This window comes from Oncorhynchus gorbuscha, linkage group LG18 (genome assembly GCF_021184085.1).
Source record: "Oncorhynchus gorbuscha isolate QuinsamMale2020 ecotype Even-year linkage group LG18, OgorEven_v1.0, whole genome shotgun sequence".
NCBI classification, from domain to species: domain Eukaryota; kingdom Metazoa; phylum Chordata; class Actinopteri; order Salmoniformes; family Salmonidae; genus Oncorhynchus; species Oncorhynchus gorbuscha.
The window spans coordinates 77,350,659-77,375,850 of record NC_060190.1 but is presented as its reverse complement, the minus strand read 5'-3'; the positions used below and the strand labels follow the sequence as shown (position 1 = coordinate 77,375,850).

General features: G+C 48.0%; 1 pseudogene; it reads left to right on the top strand.

The window, feature by feature from the left end:
* Window positions 1-25,192, top strand: part of LOC124002477 — a 189,790-nt pseudogene that overhangs the window by 92,888 nt on the left and 71,710 nt on the right.

The following is a 25,192-nucleotide window of genomic DNA, read 5'->3' as shown; positions in this document are numbered from 1 at the left end:
ATAAGACAGGGAGAGTGTTGGGGGCGATAAGACAGGGAGAAGGTTGGGGGCGATAAGACAGGGAGAGTGTTGGGGGCGATAAGACAGGGAGAAGGTTGGGGGCGATAAGACAGGGAGAGAGTAGGTTGGGGGAGAAGTTGGGGGCGATAAGATAGGGAGAAGGTTTGGGGGGGGGATAAGACAGGGAGAGTGTTGGGGGGTGATAACACAGGGAGAGTGTTGGGGGGGAGATAAGACAGGGAGAGTGTTGGGGTGGTGATAAGACAGGGAGAGTGTTTGGGGGGATAAGATAGGGAGAAGGTTGGGGGGGTTGGGATAAGACAGGGAGAGTGTTGGGGGCGATAAGACAGGGAGAAGGTTGGGGGGACAGGAGAGTGTTGGGGGAGATAAGACAGGGAGAGGGAAGGGGGCAAACAAGGAAATGGTTGGGGGAGAGAAGATAGGGAGAAGGTTGGGGGGCGATAAGACAGGGAGAGTGTTGGGGGGTGATAACACAGGGAGAGTGTTGGGGGGAGATAAGACAGGGAGAGTGTTGGGGGGTGATAAGACAGGGAGAGTGTTTGGGGGGGATAAGATAGGGAGAAGGTTGGGGGGAGATAAGACAGGGAGAGTGTTGGGGGCGATAAGACAGGGAGAAGGTTGGGGGGCGATAAGACAGGGAGAGGGAAGGAGGCAAACAAGGAAATGGTTGGGGGAGAGAAGATAGGGAGAAGGTTGGGGGCGATAAGACAGGGAGAGTGTTGGGGGCGATAAGACAGGGAGAAGGTTGGGGGGCGATAAGACAGGGAGAGGGTTGGGGGGAGAGAAGATAGGGAGAAGGTTGGGGGCGATAAGACAGGGAGAGTGTTGGGGGCGATAAGACAGGGAGAAGGTTGGGGGGCGATAAGACAGGGAGAGTGTTGGGGGAGATAAGACAGGGAGAAGGTTGGGGGGGGCGATAAGACAGGGAGAGTGTTGGGGGCGATAAGATAGGGAGAAGGTTGGGGGCGATAAGACAGGGAGAGTGTTCGGGGGGGGGGGGTGATAACACAGGGAGAGTGTTGGGGGGAGATAAGACAGGGAGAGTGTTGGGGGGGCGATAAGACAGGGAGAGTGTTTGGGGGGATAAGATAGGGAGAAGGTTGGGGGTAGATAAGACAGGGAGAGTGTTGGGGGAGGATAAGACAGGGAGAGAAGGTTGGGGCGATAAGACAGGGAGAGTGTTGGGGGCGATAAGACAGGGAGAAGGTTGGGGGCGATAAGACAGGGAGAGTGTTGGGGGCGATAAGACAGGGAGAAGGTTGGGGGCGATAAGACAGGGAGAGTGTTGGGGGCGATAAGACAGGGAGAAGGTTGGGGGCGATAAGACAGGGAGAGTGTTGGGGGCGATAAGATAGGGAGAAGGTTGGGGGCGATAAGACAGGGAGAGTGTTGGGGGGCGATAACACAGGGAGAGTGTTGGGGGGAGATAAGACAGGGAGAGTGTTGGGGGGCAATAAGACAGGGAGAGTGTTGGGGGGATAAGATAGGGAGAAGGTTGGGGGGGAGAGAAGACAGGGAGAGTGTTGGGGGAGGATAAGACAGGGAGAAGGTTAGGGGGCGATAAGATAGGGAGAGTGTTGGGGGCGATAAGACAGGGAGAAGGTTGGGGGGAGAGAAGACAGGGAGAGTGTTGGGGGCGATAAGACAGGGAGAAGGTTGGGGGCGATAAGACAGGGAGAGGGTTGGGGGAGGATAAGACAGGGAGAGTGTTGGGGGAGATAAGACAGGGAGAGTGTTGGGGGCGATAAGACAGGGAGAATGTTGGGGGCGATAAGACAGGGAGAGTGTTGGGGGGGAGAGAATACAGGGAGAGGGTTGGGGGGAGGATAAGACAGGGAGAGTGTTGGGGGGGATAAATTGAGATAGCCAGAGATGTTCTGGCATGAATTGAGATGGACTGGGATGAATTGAGATGGACTGGGATGAATTGAGATGGACTGGGATGAATTGAGATGGCCTGAGATGGACTGAGATGAATTGAGATGGCCTGAGATGGACTGGGATGAATTGAGATGGCCTGAGATGGACTGAGATGAATTGAGATGGCCTGGGATGAATTGAGATGGCCTGGATGGATGGGATTGAGATGGCCTGAGATGAATTGAGATGGCCTGGCATGAATTGAGATGGACTGGGATGAATTGAGATGGCCTGGGATGAATTGAGATGGACTGGGATGAATTGAGATGGACTGGGATGAATTGAGATGGACTGGGATGAATTGAGATGGACTGAGATGAATTGAGATGGACTGGGATGAATTGAGATGGACTGTGATGAATTGAGATGGACTGGGATGAATTGAGATGGCCTGGGGTGGACTGGGATGAATTGAGATGGACTGGGGTGGACTGAGATGGCCTGAGATGGACTGGGATGAATTGAGATGGCTTGAGATGGCCTGGGATGGACTGAGATGGACTGGGATTGAGATGGCTTGTAAATCTAATCAGACTCCTACTGTACACTTGCTGTAAAATTAGACGCTCCTATCATGCATTACATTACATTACATCTAACATGCTCCTAACAGGCTCCTAACATGCACCTAACATGCTCCTAACAGGCTCCCAACATGCTTCTATCATGCTCTTAACATGCTCTGAAAATGCTCCTAAAATTCTCTGAACATGCTGCCAACATGCTCCTAACATGCTCCTAACATGCTCCTAACATGCTCTTTACATGCTCCTAACATGCTCATAACATGCACTTTACATGCTCCTAACATGCTCTGTACATGCTCCTAACATGCTCCTAACATGCTCCTAACATGCTCTTTACATGCTCCTAACATGCTCCTAACATGCTCTTTACATGCTCCTAACATGCTCCTAACATGCTCCTAACATGCTCCTAACATGCTCTTTACATGCTCCTAACATGCTCCTAACATGCTCCTAACATGCTCCAAGCATGCTCTTTACATGCTCCTAATATGCTCCTAACATGCTCCTAACATGCTCTTTACGTACTCCTAACATGCTCTTTACATGCTCCTAACATGCTCCTAACATGCTCTTTACATGCTCCTAACATGCTCCTAACATGCTCTTAACATGCTCCTAACATGCTCCTAACATGCTCCTAACATGCTCTTAACAAGCTACTAACATGCTCCTAACATGCTCCTAACATGCTCCTAACATGCTCCTAACATGCTCTTTACATGCTCCTAATATGCTCCTAACATGCTCTTTACATGCTCCTAACATGCTCTTAACATGCTCCTAACATGCTCCTAACATGCTCTTTATATTCTCTTTACATTCTCTTTACATGCTCCTAACACGCTCCTAACATGCTCTTAACATGCTCCTAACACGCTCCTAATATGCTCTTAACATGCTCCTAACATGCTCCTTACATGCTCCTAACATGCTCCTAATATGCTCCTAACATGCTCTTTACATGCTGCATAGTCTTTCTGATGAAACCCCCCAGAAACAACATCCCAAACAGGATATTTTACAGATGCACACCATGTGACCAGGACTTTGTGCCAGCTAGCATTGCATTTGTGACCTACTTTCAAGCAGAACTGGAAGTGCGTGTGTGTGTGTGTGTGTGTGTGTGTGTGTGTGTGTGTGTGTGTGTGTGTGTGTGTGTGTGTGTGTGTGTGTGTGTGTGTGTGTGTGTGTGTGTGTGTGTGTGTGTGTGTGTGTGTGTGTGTGTGTGTGTGTTTCTGTGTGTGCGTGTGTTTCTGTGTGTCTAAGCAGCAGCATGTCTCTGTTATCCTGTGCACACACACTCTCCCTTCTCCCACACCTGCAGTTCCTCAGGCATGGCAACTGACACGTTAATTACTTTCTTAGACTCCCACACACACACGCACACGCACACACACACGCACACGCACACACACACTTGGTATCTGTGTGTTGTCTGTCTGTAGGATGGTATCTGTGTGTTGTCTGTCTGTAGGATGGTATCTGTGTGTTGTCTGTCTGTAGGATGGTATCTGTGTGTTGTCTGTCTGTAGGATGGTATCTGTGTGTTGTCTGTCTGTAGGATGGTATCTGTGTGTTGTCTGTAGGATGGTATCTGTGTGTTGTCTGTCTGTAGGATGGTATCTGTGTGTTGTCTGTCTGTAGGATGGTATCTGTGTGTTGTCTGTCTGTAGGATGGTATCTGTGTGTTGTCTGTCTGTAGGATGGTATGTTGTCTGTCTGTAGGATGGTGTCTGTCTGTAGGATGGTATCTGTGTGTTGTCTGTCTGTAGGATGGTATCTGTGTGTTGTCTGTCTGTAGGATGGTATCTGTGTGTTGTCTGTCTGTAGGATGGTATCTGTGTGTTGTCTGTAGGATGGTATCTGTGTGTTGTCTGTCTGTAGGATGGTATCTGTGTGATGTCCGTAGGATGGTATCTATCACAGGGCAGCCACTTGTCCCGGCCAGAGGATCAACTTAATTCCCACTTGAGTTTTTTGACAGCTTTTCCCCCAAGTCATGTTTTAATCACAGCGCTGATTTGTTGTGTTCGTTCCTGGCTCCTTGGAAATTAAATCCATGTTCACAGGCTCGGTCGGACCTTTTTCTTTGCTGCACAGCCTTGACGTATAAATGCGCTGTATGTAGATTGTTACGTGGAATGCTGGGTAAAGGTCACATGACCATGGAAACAGCAGCAAATCAGCATTATAGACACATAGACATTACAGCACCCAATCAGTAGTATAGACACATAGACATTACAGCACCCAATCAGTAGTATAGACACATAGACATTACAGCACCCAATCAGTAGTATAGACACATAGACATTACAGCACCCAATCAGTAGTATAGACACATAGATATTACAGCACCCAATCAGCATTATAGACACATAGACATTACAGCACCCAATCAGTAGTATAGACACATAGACATTACAGCACCCAATCAGTAGTATAGACACATAGACACATCATGGTATCAGGGTATCTCTGTTTATCATGGTATCAGGGTATCTCTGTTGATCATGGTATCAGGGTATCTCTGTTTTTAATAGTATCAGTATATCTCTGTTTTTAATAGTATCAGGGTATATCTGTTTTTAATAGTATCAGGGTATATCTGTTTTTAATAGTATCAGGGTATATCTGTTTTTAATAGTATCAGTATATCTCTGTTTTTAATAGTATCAGGGTATATCTGTTTTTAATAGTATCAGGGTATCTCTGTTTTTAATAGTATCAGTATATCTCTGTTTTTAATAGTATCAGTATATCTCTGTTTTTAATAGTATCAGGGTATATCTGTTTTTAATAGTATCAGGGTATATCTGTTTTTAATAGTATCAGTATATCTCTGTTTTTAATAGTATCAGTATATCTCTGTTTTTAATAGTATCAGGGTATCTCTGTTTTTAATAGTATCAGGGTATCTCTGTTTTTAATAGTATCAGTATATCTCTGTTTTTAATAGTATCAGGGTATCTCTGTTTTTAATAGTATCAGGGTATCTCTGTTTATCATGGTATCAAGGTATCTCTGTTTATCATGGTATCAGGGTATCTCTGTTTTTAATAGTATCAGTATATCTCTGTTTTTAATAGTATCAGGGTATATCTGTTTTTAATAATATCAGGGTATCTCTGTTTATCATGGTATCAAGGTATCTCTGTTTATCATGGTATCAGGGTATCTCTGTTTATCATGGTATCAGGGTATCTCTGTTGATCATGGTATCAGGGTATCTCTGTTTATCATGGTATCAGGGTATAATGTCTGTTTATCATGGTATCAGGGTATCGCTGTTTATCATGGTATCAGGGTATCTCTGTTTATCATGGTGTCACGCCTCCTACTTCCTACCTAGTATAATGCCTCCTGCCTAGTTGTCGGTCCTGTCTCGGAAACAAAAAGGAGCTTGTTCATGAAACCTACAATTACCTTGCTGTTAGAAAGGCATAAGGCACTTCAACCATTGTGTTTGTCGTCCACGTCGTTATACAGAGGAGTTTAGGAAGATTCCCATGGTTCTCGTCATTATGCAGAGGGGTTTGAGAAGATACCTGTCGTTCCTGTCGTTATGCAGAGGAGTTTGAGAAGATACCTGTCGTTATACAGAGGAGTTTGAGAAGATACCCATGGTTCTCGTCATTATGCAGAGGGGTTTGAGAAGATACCTGTCGTTCCTGTCGTTATGCAGAGGAGTTTGAGAAGATACCCATGGTTCCCGTCGTTAGATTAAGACTCAACTCTGGGGCCAGCTCCCACAACAATGTAATGGTATGTTTCTCTCTCTGCGTCACAGCTCAGGAGACCCAGATGCAGAACGTTTCAAAGTAACAAACCTTTATTACAAAAACAGGGGGGCAGACAAGTGACAGGTCAAGGGCAGGCAGAGGTCATTAATCCAGAACAGAGTCCGAAAGGTACAGAACGGCAGGCAGGCTCAGGGTCAGGGCAGGCAGAAATGTTCAAAACCGGGAAAACAGGAACTAGAGAAAGACAGGAGCAAGGGGAAAACCGCTGGTAGACTTCAGGAAACAAAACAAACTGGCAACAGACAAACAGAGAACACAGGTATAAATACCCAGGGGATTATGGAGAAGATGGGTGACACCTGGATGGGGGCGGAGACAAGCACAAAGACAGGGGAAACAGATCAGGGTGTGACAGTATGTCAAAGCTTGTCGCCGACGTTCATTGAATGGCTGTACATCTTCAAGTGGCTGGTTGCATTTCTATGTATACGGGTGATATAAGTCCGTATAAATGATCTAGTTATTCAGTTCACTGGGATGCCTTGTAGTAACAATAAATGACCGTTAATCAATGATATCAATGTTTTATCCTTCCCTACAGAGGGCTGTGAGGAGAGACCCCCTCTGTCATTCATTTTAATAATCAATAATGAATATAATCAATGATATCAATGTTTTATCCTTCCCTACAGAGAGCTGTGAGGAGAGACCCCCTCTGTCATTCATTTTAAAAATCAATAATGAATATAATCAATGATATCAATGTTTTATCCTTCCTGTGTGTCCCTACAGAGAGCTGTGAGGAGAGAGAGAACCCACCTTCACCCTGAGAGTCTGTCTGTCTGTCTGTCTGTCTGTAGAGCATCTTCCATGCGTCTACCTGTGTCTCATTCCCACATCAACATGAACTGTGAGCAGGACTTTGAAGAGGGGGGCATGAACGTCACCCTCACGCTACGGCTCCTCATGCACGGAAAGGTAGGTCTCACATTGGGCTGTTTCGGTGACCGTATTACTGCCACACCAGCAGTCATGAGACACCACCGGAGTGAAATGCTACTTGACCTGGTAATCTCCATTTATGCACTCTGGACAACTCACTATCGATCATCGGGTCACTAATGGCCTGGTACTCAGGGCTCTATTGTCCCTGATAACCTCTCTGACATCAATGCAAATGAGATGGAAAATCACATCAAAACACTTATCATCAAAACAGTATCAGTGCTTTTAAAACTCACCTCACTGTGATCGATACACGTGAAGAAAGAGGTTCAACAACAGGTTGAAACTGAGTGGGGAAAACGTGGTTGTTGTGGATGTTGTTTTCAAAGCCAAACACAACGAAATGGACAGCCTCTTTCTAAGGTGATGATTCATTCAAAACATCTGAAATTAATTCAAAACAACTGAGTTTAAAATAATGATTATGCCCCTTATACAATACATAGCTACGGCAGAAAAACAACACATTTAAAACATCTTCTTTAGGGACAGAACAGAAGTTTTCTTTATCTTGTCAGCTCAGGGATTCGATCCAGCAACCTTTCGGTTACTGGCCCAATGCTCAAATGACTAGGCTACCTGCCTCCTCTAACCACTAGACTACCTGCTTCCTCTAACCACTAGACTACCTGCCTCTCTAACCACTAGACTACCTGCCTCCTCTAACCGCTAGACGACCTGCCTCCTCTAACCGCTAGGCTACCTGCTCTAACCACTAGACTACCTGCCTGCTCTAACCACTAGACTACCTGCCTGCTCTAACCACTAGACTACCTGCTTCCTCTAACCACTAGACTACCTGCTTCCTCTAACCACTAGGCTACCTGCCTCCTCTAACCACTAGGCTACCTGCCTCCTCTAACCACTAGGCTACCTGCCTCCTCTAACCACTAGGCTACCTGCCTCCTCTAACCACTAGGCTACCTGCCTCCTCTAACCACTAGGCTACCTGCCTCCTCTAACCACTAGGCTACCTGCTTCCTCTAACCACTAGGCTACCTGCCTCCTCTAACCACTAGACTACCTGCTTCCTCTAACCACTAGACTACCTGCCTCTCTAACCACTAGACTACCTGCCTCCTCTAACCGCTAGACGACCTGCCTCCTCTAACCGCTAGGCTACCTGCCTCTCTAACCACTAGACTACCTGCCTCTCTAACCACTAGACTACCTGCCTCCTCTAACCGCTAGACGACCTGCCTCCTCTAACCGCTAGACGACCTGCCTCCTCTAACCGCTAGGCTACCTGCTCTAACCACTAGACTACCTGCCTGCTCTAACCACTAGGCTACCTGCCCCTCTAACCACTAGACTACCTGCCTCCTCTAACCACTAGACTACCTGCCTCCTCTAACCACTAGACTACCTGCCTCCTCTAACCACTAGACTACCTGCCTCCTCTAACCACTAGACTACCTGCCTCCTCTAACCACTAGACTACCTGCCTCCTCTAACCACTAGACTACCTGCCTCCTCTAACCACTAGACTACCTGCCTCCTCTAACCACTAGACTACCTGCCTCCTCTAACCACTAGACTACCTGCCTCCTCTAACCACTAGACTACCTGCCTCCTCTAACCACTAGGCTACCTGCCTCCTCTAACCACTACACTACCTGCCTCCTCTAAACACTAGGCTACCTGCCTCCTCTAACCACTACGCTACCTGCCTCCTCTAACCACTAGGCTACCTGCCTCCTCTAACCACTAGGCTACCTGCCTCCTCTAACCACTAGGCTATCTGCCTCCTCATAACCACTAGGCTATCTGCCTCCTCATAACCACTAGGCTACCTGCCTCCTCTAACCACTAGGCTATCTGCCTCCTCTAACCACTAGGCTATCTGCCTCCTCTAACCACTAGGCTATCTGCCTCCTCATAACCACTAGGCTACCTGCCTCCTCTAACCACTAGGCTATCTGCCTCCTCTAACCACTAGGCTATCTGCCTCCTCTAACCACTAGGCTACCTGCCTCCTCATAACCACTAGGCTATCTGCCTCCTCATAACCACTAGGCTACCTGCCTCCTCTAACCACTAGGCTATCTGCCTCCTCATAACCACTAGGCTACCTGCCTCCTCTAACCACTAGGCTATCTGCCTCCTCATAACCACTAGGCTACCTGCCTCCTCTAACCACTAGGCTATCTGCCTCCTCATAACCACTAGGCTATCTGCCTCCTCATAACCACTAGGCTACCTGCCTCCTCTAACCACTAGGCTATCTGCCTCCTCTAACCACTAGGCTATCTGCCTCCTCTAACCACTAGGCTACCTGCCTCCTCTAACCACTAGGCTATCTGCCTCCTCATAACCACTAGGCTATCTGCCTCCTCTAACCACTAGGCTATCTGCCTCCTCTAACCACTAGGCTACCTGCCTCCTCTAACCACTAGGCTACCTGCCTCCTCTAACCACTAGGCTACCTGCCTCCTCATAACCACTAGGCTATCTGCCTCCTCATAACCACTAGGCTATCTGCCTCCTCATAACCACTAGGCTACCTGCCTCCTCTAACCACTAGGCTATCTGCCTCCTCTAACCACTAGGCTATCTGCCTCCTCTAACCACTAGGCTACCTGCCTCCTCTAACCACTAGGCTATCTGCCTCCTCATAACCACTAGGCTACCTGCCTCCTCTAACCACTAGGCTATCTGCCTCCTCATAACCACTAGGCTACCTGCCTACTCTAACCACTAGGCTATCTGCCTCCTCTAACCACTAGGCTATCTGCCTCCTCTAACCACTAGGCTACCTGCCTCCTCTAACCACTAGGCTATCTGCCTCCTCATAACCACTAGGCTACCTGCCTCCTCTAACCACTAGGCTACCTGCTTCCTCTAACCACTAGGCTACCTGCCTCCTCTAACCACTAGACTACCTGCTTCCTCTAACCACTAGACTACCTGCCTCTCTAACCACTAGACTACCTGCCTCCTCTAACCGCTAGACGACCTGCCTCCTCTAACCGCTAGGCTACCTGCCTCTCTAACCACTAGACTACCTGCCTCTCTAACCACTAGACTACCTGCCTCCTCTAACCGCTAGACGACCTGCCTCCTCTAACCGCTAGACGACCTGCCTCCTCTAACCGCTAGGCTACCTGCTCTAACCACTAGACTACCTGCCTGCTCTAACCACTAGGCTACCTGCCCCTCTAACCACTAGACTACCTGCCTCCTCTAACCACTAGACTACCTGCCTCCTCTAACCACTAGACTACCTGCCTCCTCTAACCACTAGACTACCTGCCTCCTCTAACCACTAGACTACCTGCCTCCTCTAACCACTAGGCTACCTGCCTCCTCTAACCACTAGACTACCTGCCTCCTCTAACCACTAGACTACCTGCCTCCTCTAACCACTAGACTACCTGCCTCCTCTAACCACTAGACTACCTGCCTCCTCTAACCACTAGACTACCTGCCTCCTCTAACCACTAGACTACCTGCCTCCTCTAACCACTAGGCTACCTGCCTCTTCTAACCACTACACTACCTGCCTCCTCTAAACACTAGGCTACCTGCCTCCTCTAACCACTACGCTACCTGCCTCCTCTAACCACTAGGCTACCTGCCTCCTCTAACCACTAGGCTACCTGCCTCCTCTAACCACTAGGCTATCTGCCTCCTCATAACCACTAGGCTATCTGCCTCCTCATAACCACTAGGCTACCTGCCTCCTCTAACCACTAGGCTATCTGCCTCCTCTAACCACTAGGCTATCTGCCTCCTCTAACCACTAGGCTATCTGCCTCCTCATAACCACTAGGCTACCTGCCTCCTCTAACCACTAGGCTATCTGCCTCCTCTAACCACTAGGCTATCTGCCTCCTCTAACCACTAGGCTATCTGCCTCCTCATAACCACTAGGCTACCTGCCTCCTCTAACCACTAGGCTATCTGCCTCCTCTAACCACTAGGCTATCTGCCTCCTCTAACCACTAGGCTACCTGCCTCCTCATAACCACTAGGCTATCTGCCTCCTCATAACCACTAGGCTACCTGCCTCCTCTAACCACTAGGCTATCTGCCTCCTCTAACCACTAGGCTACCTGCCTCCTCTAACCACTAGGCTATCTGCCTCCTCATAACCACTAGGCTACCTGCCTCCTCTAACCACTAGGCTATCTGCCTCCTCATAACCACTAGGCTACCTGCCTCCTCTAATCACTAGGCTATCTGCCTCCTCTAACCACTAGGCTATCTGCCTCCTCTAACCACTAGGCCACCTGCCTCCTCTAACCACTAGGCTATCTGCCTCCTCATAACCACTAGGCTACCTGCCTCCTCTAACCACTAGGCTATCTGCCTCCTCTAACCACTAGGCTATCTGCCTCCTCTAACCACTAGGCTACCTGCCTCCTCTAACCACTAGGCTATCTGCCTCCTCTAACCACTAGGCTACCTGCCTCCTCTAACCACTAGGCTATCTGCCTCCTCTAACCACTAGGCTATCTGCCTCCTCTAACCACTAGGCTACCTGCCTCCTCTAACCACTAGGCTATCTGCCTCCTCTAACCACTAGGCTACCTGCCTCCTCTAACCACTAGGCTATCTGCCTCCTCATAACCACTAGGCTACCTGCCTCCTCTAACCACTAGGCTACCTGTCGCTTTGCAATTTTAAAAAAACGTAGTTTCCCAAATGAAGCACTGGGTAGCTGCAGAAACAGTGTTAGAGAGCCCACGGCATAGAGTCTGGGCAGAATATCACCTGTTGCACTGCAAAATAACCAGAGTAGCCTACCTGACAAGTAGCCTACCTGACAAGTAGCCTACCTGACAAGTAGCCTACCTGACAAGTGGTCTCCATTAACCAGAGTAGCCTACCTGACAAGTGGTCTCCATTAACCAGAGTAGCCTACCTGACAGAGTAGCCTACCTGACAAGTGGTTTCCATTAACCAGAGTAGCATACCTGACAAGTGGTCTCCATTAACCAGAGTAGCCTACCTGATAAGTGGTCTCCATTAACCAGAGTAGCCTACCTGACAAGTGGTCTCCATTAACCAGAGTAGCCTACCTGACAAGTGGTCTCCATTAACCAGAGTAGCCTACCTGATAGAGTAGCCTACCTGACAAGTGGTGAGTAGCTTACCTGACAAGTGGTCTCCATTAACCAGAGTAGCCTACCTGATAAGTGGTGAGTAGCTTACCTGACAAGTGGTCTCCATTAACCAGAGTAGCCTACCTGACAAGTGGTGAGTAGCTTACCTGACAAGTGGTCTCCATTAACCAGAGTAGCCTACCTGACAAGTGGTGAGTAGCCTACCTGACAAGTGGTCTCCATTAACCAGAGTAGCCTACCTGACAAGTGGTCTCCATTAACCAGAGTAGCCTACCTGATAAGTGGTCTCCATTAACCAGAGTAGCCTACCTGACAAGTAGCCTACCTGATAAGTGGTCTCCATTAACCAGAGTAGCCTACCTGACAAGTAGCCTACCTGACAGAGTAGCCTACCTGACAAGTGGTTTCCATTAACCAGAGTAGCATACCTGACAAGTGGTCTCCATTAACCAGAGTAGCCTACCTGATAAGTGGTCTCCATTAACCAGAGTAGCCTACCTGACAAGTGGTCTCCATTAACCAGAGTAGCCTACCTGATAGAGTAGCCTACCTGACAAGTGGTGAGTAGCTTACCTGACAAGTGGTCTCCATTAACCAGAGTAGCCTACCTGATAAGTGGTGAGTAGCTTACCTGACAAGTGGTCTCCATTAACCAGAGTAGCCTACCTGACAAGTGGTGAGTAGCCTACCTGACAAGTGGACTCCATTAACCAGAGTAGCCTACCTGATAAGTGGTCTCCATTAACCAGAGTAGCCTACCTGATAAGTGGTCTTCATTAACCAGAGTAGCCTACCTGATAGAGTAGCCTCCATTAACCAGAGTAGCCTACCTGATAAGTGGTCTCCATTAACCAGAGTAGCCTACCTGACAAGTGGTCTTCATCAACCAGAGTAGCCTCCCTGACAGAGTAGCCTACCTGATAAGTGGTCTCCATTAACCAGAGTAGCCTACCTGATAGAGTAGTCTACCTGACAGAGTAGCCTACCTGATAGAGTAGCCTACCTGACAGAGTAGCCTACCTGAAAAGTGGTCTCCATTAACCAGAGTAGTCTACCCAACAGAGTAGCCTACCTGACAGAGTAGCCTACCTGACAAGTGGTCTCCATTAACCAGAGTAGCCTACCTGACAGAGTAGCCTACCTGACAGAGTAGCCTACCTGACAAGTGGTCTCCATTAACCAAAGTAGCCTACCTGACAAGTAGCCTCCATTAACCAGAGTAGCCTACCTGATAAGTAGTCTCCATTAACCAGAGTAGCCTACCTGACAAGTGGTCTCCATTAACCAAAGTAGCCTACCTGACAAGTAGCCTCCATTAACCAGAGTAGCCTACCTGATAAGTAGTCTCCATTAACCAGAGTAGCCTACCTGATAAGTGGTCTCCATTAACCAGAGTAGCCTACCTGATAAGTGGTCTCCATTAACCAGAGTAGCCTACCTGATAAGTAGTCTCCATTAACCAGAGTAGCCTACCTGATAAGTGGTCTCCATTAACCAGAGTAGCCTACCTGACAAGTAGCCTCCATTAACCAGAGTAGCCTACCTGACAAGTAGTCTCCATTAACCAGAGTAGCCTACCTGATAAGTAGTCTCCATTAACCAGAGTAGCCTACCTGATAATTGGTCTCCATTAACCAGAGTAGCTTACCTGACAAGTAGCCTCCATTAACCAGAGTAGCCTACCTGACAAGTAGCCTCCATTAACCAGAGTAGCCTACCTGACAAGTAGCCTCCATTAACCAGAGTAGCCTACCTGACAAGTAGCCTCCATTAACCAGAGTAGCCTACCTGACAAGTGGTCTCCATTAACCAGAGTAGCCTACCTGACAAGTAGCCTCCATTATCCAGAGTAGCCTACCTGACAAGTAGCCTCCATTAACCAGAGTAGCCTACCTGACAAGTAGCCTCCATTAACCAGAGTAGCCTCCATTAACCAGAGTAGCCTCCATTAACCAGAGTAGCCTACCTGACAGAGTAGCCTACCTGACAAGTAGCCTACCTGACAAGTAGCCTCCATTAACCAGAGTAGCCTACCTGACAAGTAGCCTCCATTAACCAGAGTAGCCTCCATTAACCAGAGTAGCCTCCATTAACCAGAGTAGCCTACCTGACAGAGTAGCCTACCTGACAAGTAGCCTACCTGACAAGTAGCCTCCATTAACCAGAGTAGCCTACCTGACAAGTAGCCTCCATTAACCAGAGTAGCCTACCTGACAAGTGGTCTCCATTAACCAGAGTAGCCTACCTGACAAGTAGCCTCCATTAACCAGAGTAGCCTACCTGACAAGTAGCCTCCATTAACCAGAGTAGCCTACCTGACAAGTAGCCTCCATTAACCAGAGTAGCCTCCATTAACCAGAGTAGCCTACCTGACAAGTAGCCTCCATTAACCAGAGTAGCCTCCATTAACCTGAGTAGCCTCCATTAACCAGAGTAGCCTACCTGACAGAGTAGCCTACCTGACAAGTAGCCTACCTGACAAGTGGTTTCCATTAACCAGAGTAGCATACCTGACAAGTGGTCTCCATTAACCAGAGTAGCCTACCTGATAAGTGGTCTCCATTAACCAGAGTAGCCTACCTGACAAGTAGCCTCCATTAACCAGAGTAGCCTACCTGACAAGTAGCCTCCATTAACCAGAGTAGCCTACCTGACAAGTAGCCTCCATTAACCAGAGTAGCCTCCATTAACCAGAGTAGCCTACCTGACAAGTAGCCTCCATTAACCAGAGTAGCCTCCATTAACCAGAGTAGCCTCCATTAACCAGAGTAGCCTACCTGACAGAGTAGCCTACCTGACAAGTAGCCTACCTGACAAGTGGTTTCCATTAACCAGAGTAGCATACCTGACAAGTGGTCTCCATTAACCAGAGTAGCCTACCTGATAAGTGGTCTCCATTAACCAGAGTAGCCTACCTGACAAGTAGCCTCCATTAACCAGAGTAGCCTACCTGACAAGTAGCCTCCATTAACCAGAGTAGCCTACCTGACAAGTAGCCTCCATTAACCAGAGTAGCCTCCATTAACCAGAGTAGCCTACCTGACAAGTAGCCTCCATTAACCAGAGTAGCCTACCTGACAAGTAGCCTCCATTAACCAGAGTAGCCTACCTGACAAGTGGTCTCCATTAACCAGAGTAGCCTACCTGATAGAGTAGCCTACCTGACAAGTGGTGAGTAGCTTACCTGACAAGTGGTCTCCATTAACCAGAGTAGCCTACCTGATAAGTGGTGAGTAGCTTACCTGACAAGTGGTCTCCATTAACCAGAGTAGCCTACCTGACAAGTGGTGAGTAGCCTACCTGACAAGTGGACTCCATTAACCAGAGTAGCCTACCTGATAAGTGGTCTCCATTAACCAGAGTAGCCTACCTGATAAGTGGTCTTCATTAACCAGAGTAGCCTACCTGATAGAGTAGCCTCCATTAACCAGAGTAGCCTACCTGATAAGTGGTCTCCATTAACCAGAGTAGCCTACCTGACAAGTGGTCTTCATCAACCAGAGTAGCCTCCCTGACAGAGTAGCCTACCTGATAAGTGGTCTCCATTAACCAGAGTAGCCTACCTGATAGAGTAGTCTACCTGACAGAGTAGCCTACCTGATAGAGTAGCCTACCTGACAGAGTAGCCTACCTGAAAAGTGGTCTCCATTAACCAGAGTAGTCTACCCAACAGAGTAGCCTACCTGACAGAGTAGCCTACCTGACAAGTGGTCTCCATTAACCAGAGTAGCCTACCTGACAGAGTAGCCTACCTGACAGAGTAGCCTACCTGACAAGTGGTCTCCATTAACCAAAGTAGCCTACCTGACAAGTAGCCTCCATTAACCAGAGTAGCCTACCTGATAAGTAGTCTCCATTAACCAGAGTAGCCTACCTGACAAGTGGTCTCCATTAACCAAAGTAGCCTACCTGACAAGTAGCCTCCATTAACCAGAGTAGCCTACCTGATAAGTAGTCTCCATTAACCAGAGTAGCCTACCTGATAAGTGGTCTCCATTAACCAGAGTAGCCTACCTGATAAGTGGTCTCCATTAACCAGAGTAGCCTACCTGATAAGTAGTCTCCATTAACCAGAGTAGCCTACCTGATAAGTGGTCTCCATTAACCAGAGTAGCCTACCTGACAAGTAGCCTCCATTAACCAGAGTAGCCTACCTGACAAGTAGTCTCCATTAACCAGAGTAGCCTACCTGATAATTAGTCTCCATTAACCAGAGTAGCCTACCTGATAAGTGGTCTCCATTAACCAGAGTAGCCTACCTGACAAGTAGCCTCCATTAACCAGAGTAGCCTACCTGACAAGTAGCCTCCATTAACCAGAGTAGCCTACCTGACAAGTAGCCTCCATTAACCAGAGTAGCCTACCTGACAAGTAGCCTCCATTAACCAGAGTAGCCTACCTGACAAGTGGTCTCCATTAACCAGAGTAGCCTACCTGACAAGTAGCCTCCATTATCCAGAGTAGCCTACCTGACAAGTAGCCTCCATTAACCAGAGTAGCCTACCTGACAAGTAGCCTCCATTAACCAGAGTAGCCTCCATTAACCAGAGTAGCCTCCATTAACCAGAGTAGCCTACCTGACAGAGTAGCCTACCTGACAAGTAGCCTACCTGACAAGTAGCCTCCATTAACCAGAGTAGCCTACCTGACAAGTAGCCTCCATTAACCAGAGTAGCCTCCATTAACCAGAGTAGCCTCCATTAACCAGAGTAGCCTACCTGACAGAGTAGCCTACCTGACAAGTAGCCTACCTGACAAGTAGCCTCCATTAACCAGAGTAGCCTACCTGACAAGTAGCCTCCATTAACCAGAGTAGCCTACCTGACAAGTGGTCTCCATTAACCAGAGTAGCCTACCTGACAAGTAGCCTCCATTAACCAGAGTAGCCTACCTGACAAGTAGCCTCCATTAACCAGAGTAGCCTACCTGACAAGTAGCCTCCATTAACCAGAGTAGCCTCCATTAACCAGAGTAGCCTCCATTAACCAGAGTAGCCTACCTGACAGAGTAGCCTACCTGACAAGTAGCCTACCTGACAAGTAGCCTCCATTAACCAGAGTAGCCTACCTGACAAGTAGCCTCCATTAACCAGAGTAGCCTCCATTAACCAGAGTAGCCTCCATTAACCAGAGTAGCCTACCTGACAGAGTAGCCTACCTGACAAGTAGCCTACCTGACAAGTAGCCTCCATTAACCAGAGTAGGCTACCTGACAAGTAGCCTCCATTAACCAGAGTAGCCTACCTGACAAGTGGTCTCCATTAACCAGAGTAGCCTACCTGACAAGTAGCCTCCATTAACCAGAGTAGCCTACCTGACAGAGTAGCCTACCTGACAAGTAGCCTCCATTAACCAGAGTAGCCTACCTGACAGAGTAGCCTACCTGACAAGTAGCCTCCATTAACCAGAGTAGCCTACCTGACAAGTAGCCTCCATTAACCAGAGTAGCCTACCTGACAAGTAGCCTCCATTAACCAGAGTAGCCTACCTGACAGAGTAGCCTACCTGACAAGTAGCCTCCATTAACCAGAGTAGCCTACCTGACAGAGTAGCCTACCTGACAGAGTAGCCTACCTGACAAGTAGCCTCCATTAACCAGAGTAGCCTACCTGACAGAGTAGCCTCCATTAACCAGAGTAGCCTACCTGACAAGTAGCCTCCATTAACCAGAGTAGCCTACCTGACAGAGTAGCCTACCTGACAAGTGGTCTCCATTAACCAGAGAAGCCTACCTGACAAGTAGCCTACCTGATAAGTGGCCTCCATTAACCAGAGTAGCCTACCTGATAAGTGGTCTCCATTAACCAGAGTAGCCTACCTGACAGAGTAGCCTACCTGACAGAGTAGCCTACCTGACAGAGTAGCCTACCTGACAAGTAGCCTCCATTAACCAGAGTAGCCTACCTGACAGAGTAGCCTACCTGACAAGTGGTCTCCATTAACCAAAGTAGCCTACCTGACAAGTAGCCTCCATTAACCAGAGTAGCCTACCTGATAAGTAGTCTCCATTAACCAGAGTAGCCTACCTGATAAGTGGTCTCCATTAACCAGAGTAGCCTACCTGACAAGTAGCCTCCATTAACCAGAGTAGCCTACCTGACAAGTAGTCTCCATTAACCAGAGTAGCCTACCTGATAAGTAGTCTCCATTAACCAGAGTAGCCTACCTGATAAGTGGTCTCCATTAACCAGAGTAGCCTACCTGACAAGTAGCCTCCATTAACCAGAGTAGCCTACCTGACAAGTAGCCTCCATTAACCAGAGTAGCCTACCTGACAAGTAGCCTCCATTAACCAGAGTAGCCTACCTGACAAGTAGCCTCCATTAACCAGAGTAGCCTACCTGACAAGTGGTCTCCATTAACCAGAGTAGCCTACCTGACAAGTAGCCTCCATTATCCAGAGTAGCCTACCTGACAAGTAGCCTCCATTAACCAGAGTAGCCTACCTGACAAGTAGCCTCCATTAACCAGAGTAGCCTCCATTAACCAGAGTAGCCTCCATTAACCAGAGTAGCCTACCTGACAGAGTAGCCTACCTGACAAGTAGCCTACCTGACAAGTAGCCTCCATTAACCAGAGTAGCCTACCTGACAAGTAGCCTCCATTAACCAGAGTAGCCTCCATTAACCAGAGTAGCCTCCATTAACCAGAGTAGCCTACCTGACAGAGTAGCCTACCTGACAAGTAGCCTACCTGACAAGTAGCCTCCATTAACCAGAGTAGCCTACCTGACAAGTAGCCTCCATTAACCAGAGTAGCCTACCTGACAAGTGGTCTCCATTAACCAGAGTAGCCTACCTGACAAGTAGCCTCCATTAACCAGAGTAGCCTACCTGACAAGTAGCCTCCATTAACCAGAGTAGCCTACCTGACAAGTAGCCTCCATTAACCAGAGTAGCCTCCATTAACCAGAGTAGCCTCCATTAACCAGAGTAGCCTACCTGACAGAGTAGCCTACCTGACAAGTAGCCTACCTGACAAGTAGCCTCCATTAACCAGAGTAGCCTACCTGACAAGTAGCCTCCATTAACCAGAGTAGCCTCCATTAACCAGAGTAGCCTCCATTAACCAGAGTAGCCTACCTGACAGAGTAGCCTACCTGACAAGTAGCCTACCTGACAAGTAGCCTCCATTAACCAGAGTAGGCTACCTGACAAGTAGCCTCCATTAACCAGAGTAGCCTACCTGACAAGTGGTCTCCATTAACCAGAGTAGCCTACCTGACAAGTAGCCTCCATTAACCAGAGTAGCCTACCTGACAGAGTAGCCTACCTGACAAGTAGCCTCCATTAACCAGAGTAGCCTACCTGACAGAGTAGCCTACCTGACAAGTAGCCTCCATTAACCAGAGTAGCCTACCTGACAAGTAGCCTCCATTAACCAGAGTAGCCTACCTGACAAGTAGCCTCCATTAACCAGAGTAGCCTACCTGACAGAGTAGCCTACCTGACAAGTAGCCTCCATTAACCAGAGTAGCCTACCTGACAGAGTAGCCTACCTGACAGAGTAGCCTACCTGACAAGTAGCCTCCATTAACCAGAGTAGCCTACCTGACAGAGTAGCCTCCATTAACCAGAGTAGCCTACCTGACAAGTAGCCTCCATTAACCAGAGTAGCCTACCTGACAGAGTAGCCTACCTGACAAGTGGTCTCCATTAACCAGAGTAGCCTACCTGACAAGTAGCCTACCTGATAAGTGGCCTCCATTAACCAGAGTAGCCTACCTGATAAGTGGTCTCCATTAACCAGAGTAGCCTACCTGACAGAGTAGCCTACCTGACAAGTAGCCTCCATTAACCAGAGTAGCCTACCTGACAGAGTAGCCTACCTGACAAGTAGCCTCAATTAACCAGAGTAGCCTACCTGACAAGTAGCCTACCTGACAAGTAGCCTCCATTAACCAGAGTAGCCTACCTGACAAGTAGCCTCCATTAACCAGAGTAGCCTACCTGACAGAGTAGCCTACCTGACAGAGTAGCCTACCTGACAAGTAGCCTCCATTAACCAGAGTAGCCTACCTGACAGAGTAGCCTACCTGACAGAGTAGCCTACCTGACAAGTAGCCTCCATTAACCAGAGTAGCCTACCTGACAAGTAGCCTACCTGACAAGTAGCCTCCATTAACCAGAGTAGCCTACCTGACAAGTAGCCTCCATTAACCAGAGTAGCCTCCATTAACCAGAGTAGCCTCCATTAACCAGAGTAGCCTCCATTAACCAGAGTAGCCTACCTGACAGAGTAGCCTACCTGACAAGTAGTCTCCATTAACCAGAGTAGCCTCCATTAACCAGTGTAGCCTACCTGACAGAGTAGCCTACCTGACAAGTAGCCTCCATTAACCAGAGTAGCCTACCTGACAAGTAGCCTCCATTAACCAGAGTAGCCTACCTGACAAGTAGCCTCCATTAACCAGAGTAGCCTACCTGACAAGTAGCCTCCATTAACCAGAGTAGCCTCCATTAACCAGAGTAGCCTACCTGACAAGTAGCCTCCATTAACCAGAGTAGCCTACCTGACAAGTAGCCTCCATTAACCAGAGTAGCCTACCTGACAAGTAGCCTCCATTAACCAGAGTAGCCTACCTGACAAGTAGCCTCCATTAACCAGAGTAGCCTCCATTAACCAGAGTAGCCTACCTGACAAGTAGCCTCCATTAACCAGAGTAGCCTACCTGACAGAGTAGCCTACCTGACAAGTAGCCTCCATTAACCAGAGTAGCCTACCTGACAGAGTAGCCTACCTGACAGAGTAGCCTACCTGACAAGTAGCCTCCATTAACCAGAGTAGCCTACCTGACAGAGTAGCCTCCATTAACCAGAGTAGCCTACCTGACAAGTAGCCTCCATTAACCAGAGTAGCCTACCTGACAGAGTAGCCTACCTGACAAGTGGTCTCCATTAACCAGAGTAGCCTACCTGACAAGTAGCCTACCTGATAAGTGGCCTCCATTAACCAGAGTAGCCTACCTGATAAGTGGTCTCCATTAACCAGAGTAGCCTACCTGACAGAGTAGCCTACCTGACAAGTAGCCTCCATTAACCAGAGTAGCCTACCTGACAGAGTAGCCTACCTGACAAGTAGCCTCAATTAACCAGAGTAGCCTACCTGACAAGTAGCCTACCTGACAAGTAGCCTCCATTAACCAGAGTAGCCTACCTGACAAGTAGCCTCCATTAACCAGAGTAGCCTACCTGACAGAGTAGCCTACCTGACAGAGTAGCCTACCTGACAAGTAGCCTCCATTAACCAGAGTAGCCTACCTGACAGAGTAGCCTACCTGACAGAGTAGCCTACCTGACAAGTAGCCTCCATTAACCAGAGTAGCCTACCTGACAAGTAGCCTACCTGACAAGTAGCCTCCATTAACCAGAGTAGCCTACCTGACAAGTAGCCTCCATTAACCAGAGTAGCCTCCATTAACCAGAGTAGCCTCCATTAACCAGAGTAGCCTCCATTAACCAGAGTAGCCTACCTGACAGAGTAGCCTACCTGACAAGTAGTCTCCATTAACCAGAGTAGCCTCCATTAACCAGTGTAGCCTACCTGACAGAGTAGCCTACCTGACAAGTAGCCTCCATTAACCAGAGTAGCCTACCTGACAAGTAGCCTCCATTAACCAGAGTAGCCTACCTGACAAGTAGCCTCCATTAACCAGAGTAGCCTACCTGACAAGTAGCCTCCATTAACCAGAGTAGCCTCCATTAACCAGAGTAGCCTACCTGACAAGTAGCCTCCATTAACCAGAGTAGCCTACCTGACAAGTAGCCTCCATTAACCAGAGTAGCCTACCTGACAAGTAGCCTCCATTAACCAGAGTAGCCTACCTGACAAGTAGCCTCCATTAACCAGAGTAGCCTGCATTAACCAGAGTAGCCTACCTGACAAGTAGCCTCCATTAACCAGAGTAGCCTACCTGACAAGTAGCCTCCATTAACCAGAGTAGCCTACCTGACAGAGTAGCCTACCTGACAAGTAGCCTCCATTAACCAGAGTAGCCTACCTAACAAGTAGCCTCCATTCGTTATTCAGAGCATAAGACTGCCATGTCTTTACCCCCTGCCCTTATTCCTGACTATTTAATAATGGGCCATTCTAATTCTGAACAAATGTTACATATTAGTAAAGACTAGATTAACTGGAGAATTGAATATGATCACTGGATGAGAGAGCAGCGTGTGCAGACTGAGGCAAGGAACAGAGCGCAAGCTCTTTCAAATCATCGATAGTCTATAGTCGCGTTATGCATCCCATATATATTTAGATTTCTAAGGCATTCTAAGGTGTATATCATTTAAAACGAAAGTTGCCAAATAACCCTAAATCTAGCATATAGGACCTGTTTCTAATGTCATTTCATATGAAGTAAAATAATGACACGGGACTTATAAAGCATATCTTGTCTGCTAAATGAACGAGCCTACAGCCTATGACATGGAGCACAACCAGATAACACAGTAGGCTGGCTCATATTCCGTTCCTCTGAAAGACATTTTCTTCATTTTAATGTTTCTTTAGACCTGCCTATAATAAATAATGGATTTATTGTGACGGTGTATATTCAATGGATTTATTTGACTTTTTAAAAACGTAAATGTTCCAAAGGCAGCATTAACGGTTTGTATGCGTGGAGGCCTGGAGATGCTCAATGTGTTTATGTTAATTAACGGTTGGTTACCATGACACTGTTTATGTTAATTAACGGTTGGTTACCGTGACACTGTTTATGTTAATTAACGGTTAGTTACCGTGACACTGTTTATGTTAATTAACGGTTAGTTACCGTGACACTGTTTATGTTAATTAACGGTTAGTTACCGTGACACTGTTTATGTTAATTAACGGTTAGTTACCGTGACACTGTTTATGTTAATTAAAGGTTGGTTACCATGACACTGTTTATGTTAATTAACGGTTAGTTACCGTGACACTGTTTATGTTAATTAACTGTTGGTTACCGTGACACTGTTTATGTTAATTAACGGTTGGTTACCATGACACTGTTTATGTTAATTAACGGTTAGTTACCGTGACACTGTAATAATCAGCGGATTGTATGCAGATTGTATGCAGATTGTATGCAGATTGTATGTATAGAGGCCTGGAGGCTAAACATGTTTATGTTAATTAACAATCGATTACCGTGAGACCGGCAATGTTTTCTATGACAATAACCGGCTGACAAACATTCATAACTGCCACAGCCCCTAGTCTCTCACACAGGCTACCTGCCTCCTCTAACCACTAGACTACCTGCCTCCTCTAACCACTAGACTACCTGCCTCCTCTAACCACTAGACTACCTGCCTCCTCTAACCACTAGACTACCTGCCTCCTCTAACCACTAGACTACCTGCCTCCTCTAACCACTAGACTACCTGCCTCCTCTAACCACTAGACTACCTGCCTCCTCTAACCACTAGACTACCTGCCTCCTCTAACCACTAGACTACCTGCCTCCTCTAACCACTAGACTACCTGCCTCCTCTAACCACTAGACTACCTGCCTCCTCTAACCACTAGACTACCTGCCTCCTCTAACCACTAGACTACCTGCCTCCTCTAACCACTAGACTACCTGCCTCCTCTAACCACTAGACTACCTGCCTCCTCTAACCACTAGACTACCTGCCTCCTCTAACCACTAGACTACCTGCCTCCTCTAACCACTAGACTACCTGCCTCCTCTAACCACTAGACTACCTGCCTCCTCTAACCACTAGACTACCTGCCTCCTCTAACCACTAGACTACCTGCCTCCTCTAACCACTAGACTACCTGCCTCCTCTAACCACTAGACTACCTGCCTCCTCTAACCACTAGACTACCTGCCTCCTCTAACCACTAGGCTACCTGCCTCCTCTAACCACTAGACTACCTGCCTCCTCTAACCACTAGACTACCTGCCTCCTCTAACCACTAGACTACCTGCCTCCTCTAACCACTAGACTACCTGCCTCCTCTAACCACTAGACTACCTGCCTCCTCTAACCACTAGACTACCTGCCTCCTCTAACCACTAGACTACCTGCCTCCTCTAACCACTAGACTACCTGCCTCCTCTAACCACTAGACTACCTGCCTCCTCTAACCACTAGACTACCTGCCTCCTCTAACCACTAGACTACCTGCCTCCTCTAACCACTAGACTACCTGCCTCCTCTAACCACTAGACTACCTGCCTCCTCTAACCACTAGACTACCTGCCTCCTCTAACCACTAGACTACCTGCCTCCTCTAACCACTAGACTACCTGCCTCCTCTAACCACTAGACTACCTGCCTCCTCTAACCACTAGACTACCTGCCTCCTCTAACCACTAGACTACCTGCCTCCTCTAACCACTAGACTACCTGCCTCCTCTAACCACTAGGCTACCTGCCTCCTCTAACCACTAGACTACCTGCCTCCTCTAACCACTAGACTACCTGCCTCCTCTAACCACTAGACTACCTGCCTCCTCTAACCACTAGACTACCTGCCTCCTCTAACCACTAGACTACCTGCCTCCTCTAACCACTAGACTACCTGCCTCCTCTAACCACTAGACTACCTGCCTCCTCTAACCACTAGACTACCTGCCTCCTCTAACCACTAGACTACCTGCCTCCTCTAACCACTAGACTACCTGCCTCCTCTAACCACTAGACTACCTGCCTCCTCTAACCACTAGACTACCTGCCTCCTCTAACCACTAGACTACCTGCCTCCTCTAACCACTAGACTACCTGCCTCCTCTAACCACTAGACTACCTGCCTCCTCTAACCACTAGACTACCTGCCTCCTCTAACCACTAGACTACCTGCCTCCTCTAACCACTAGACTACCTGCCTCCTCTAACCACTAGACTACCTGCCTCCTCTAACCACTAGACTACCTGCCTCCTCTAACCACTAGACTACCTGCC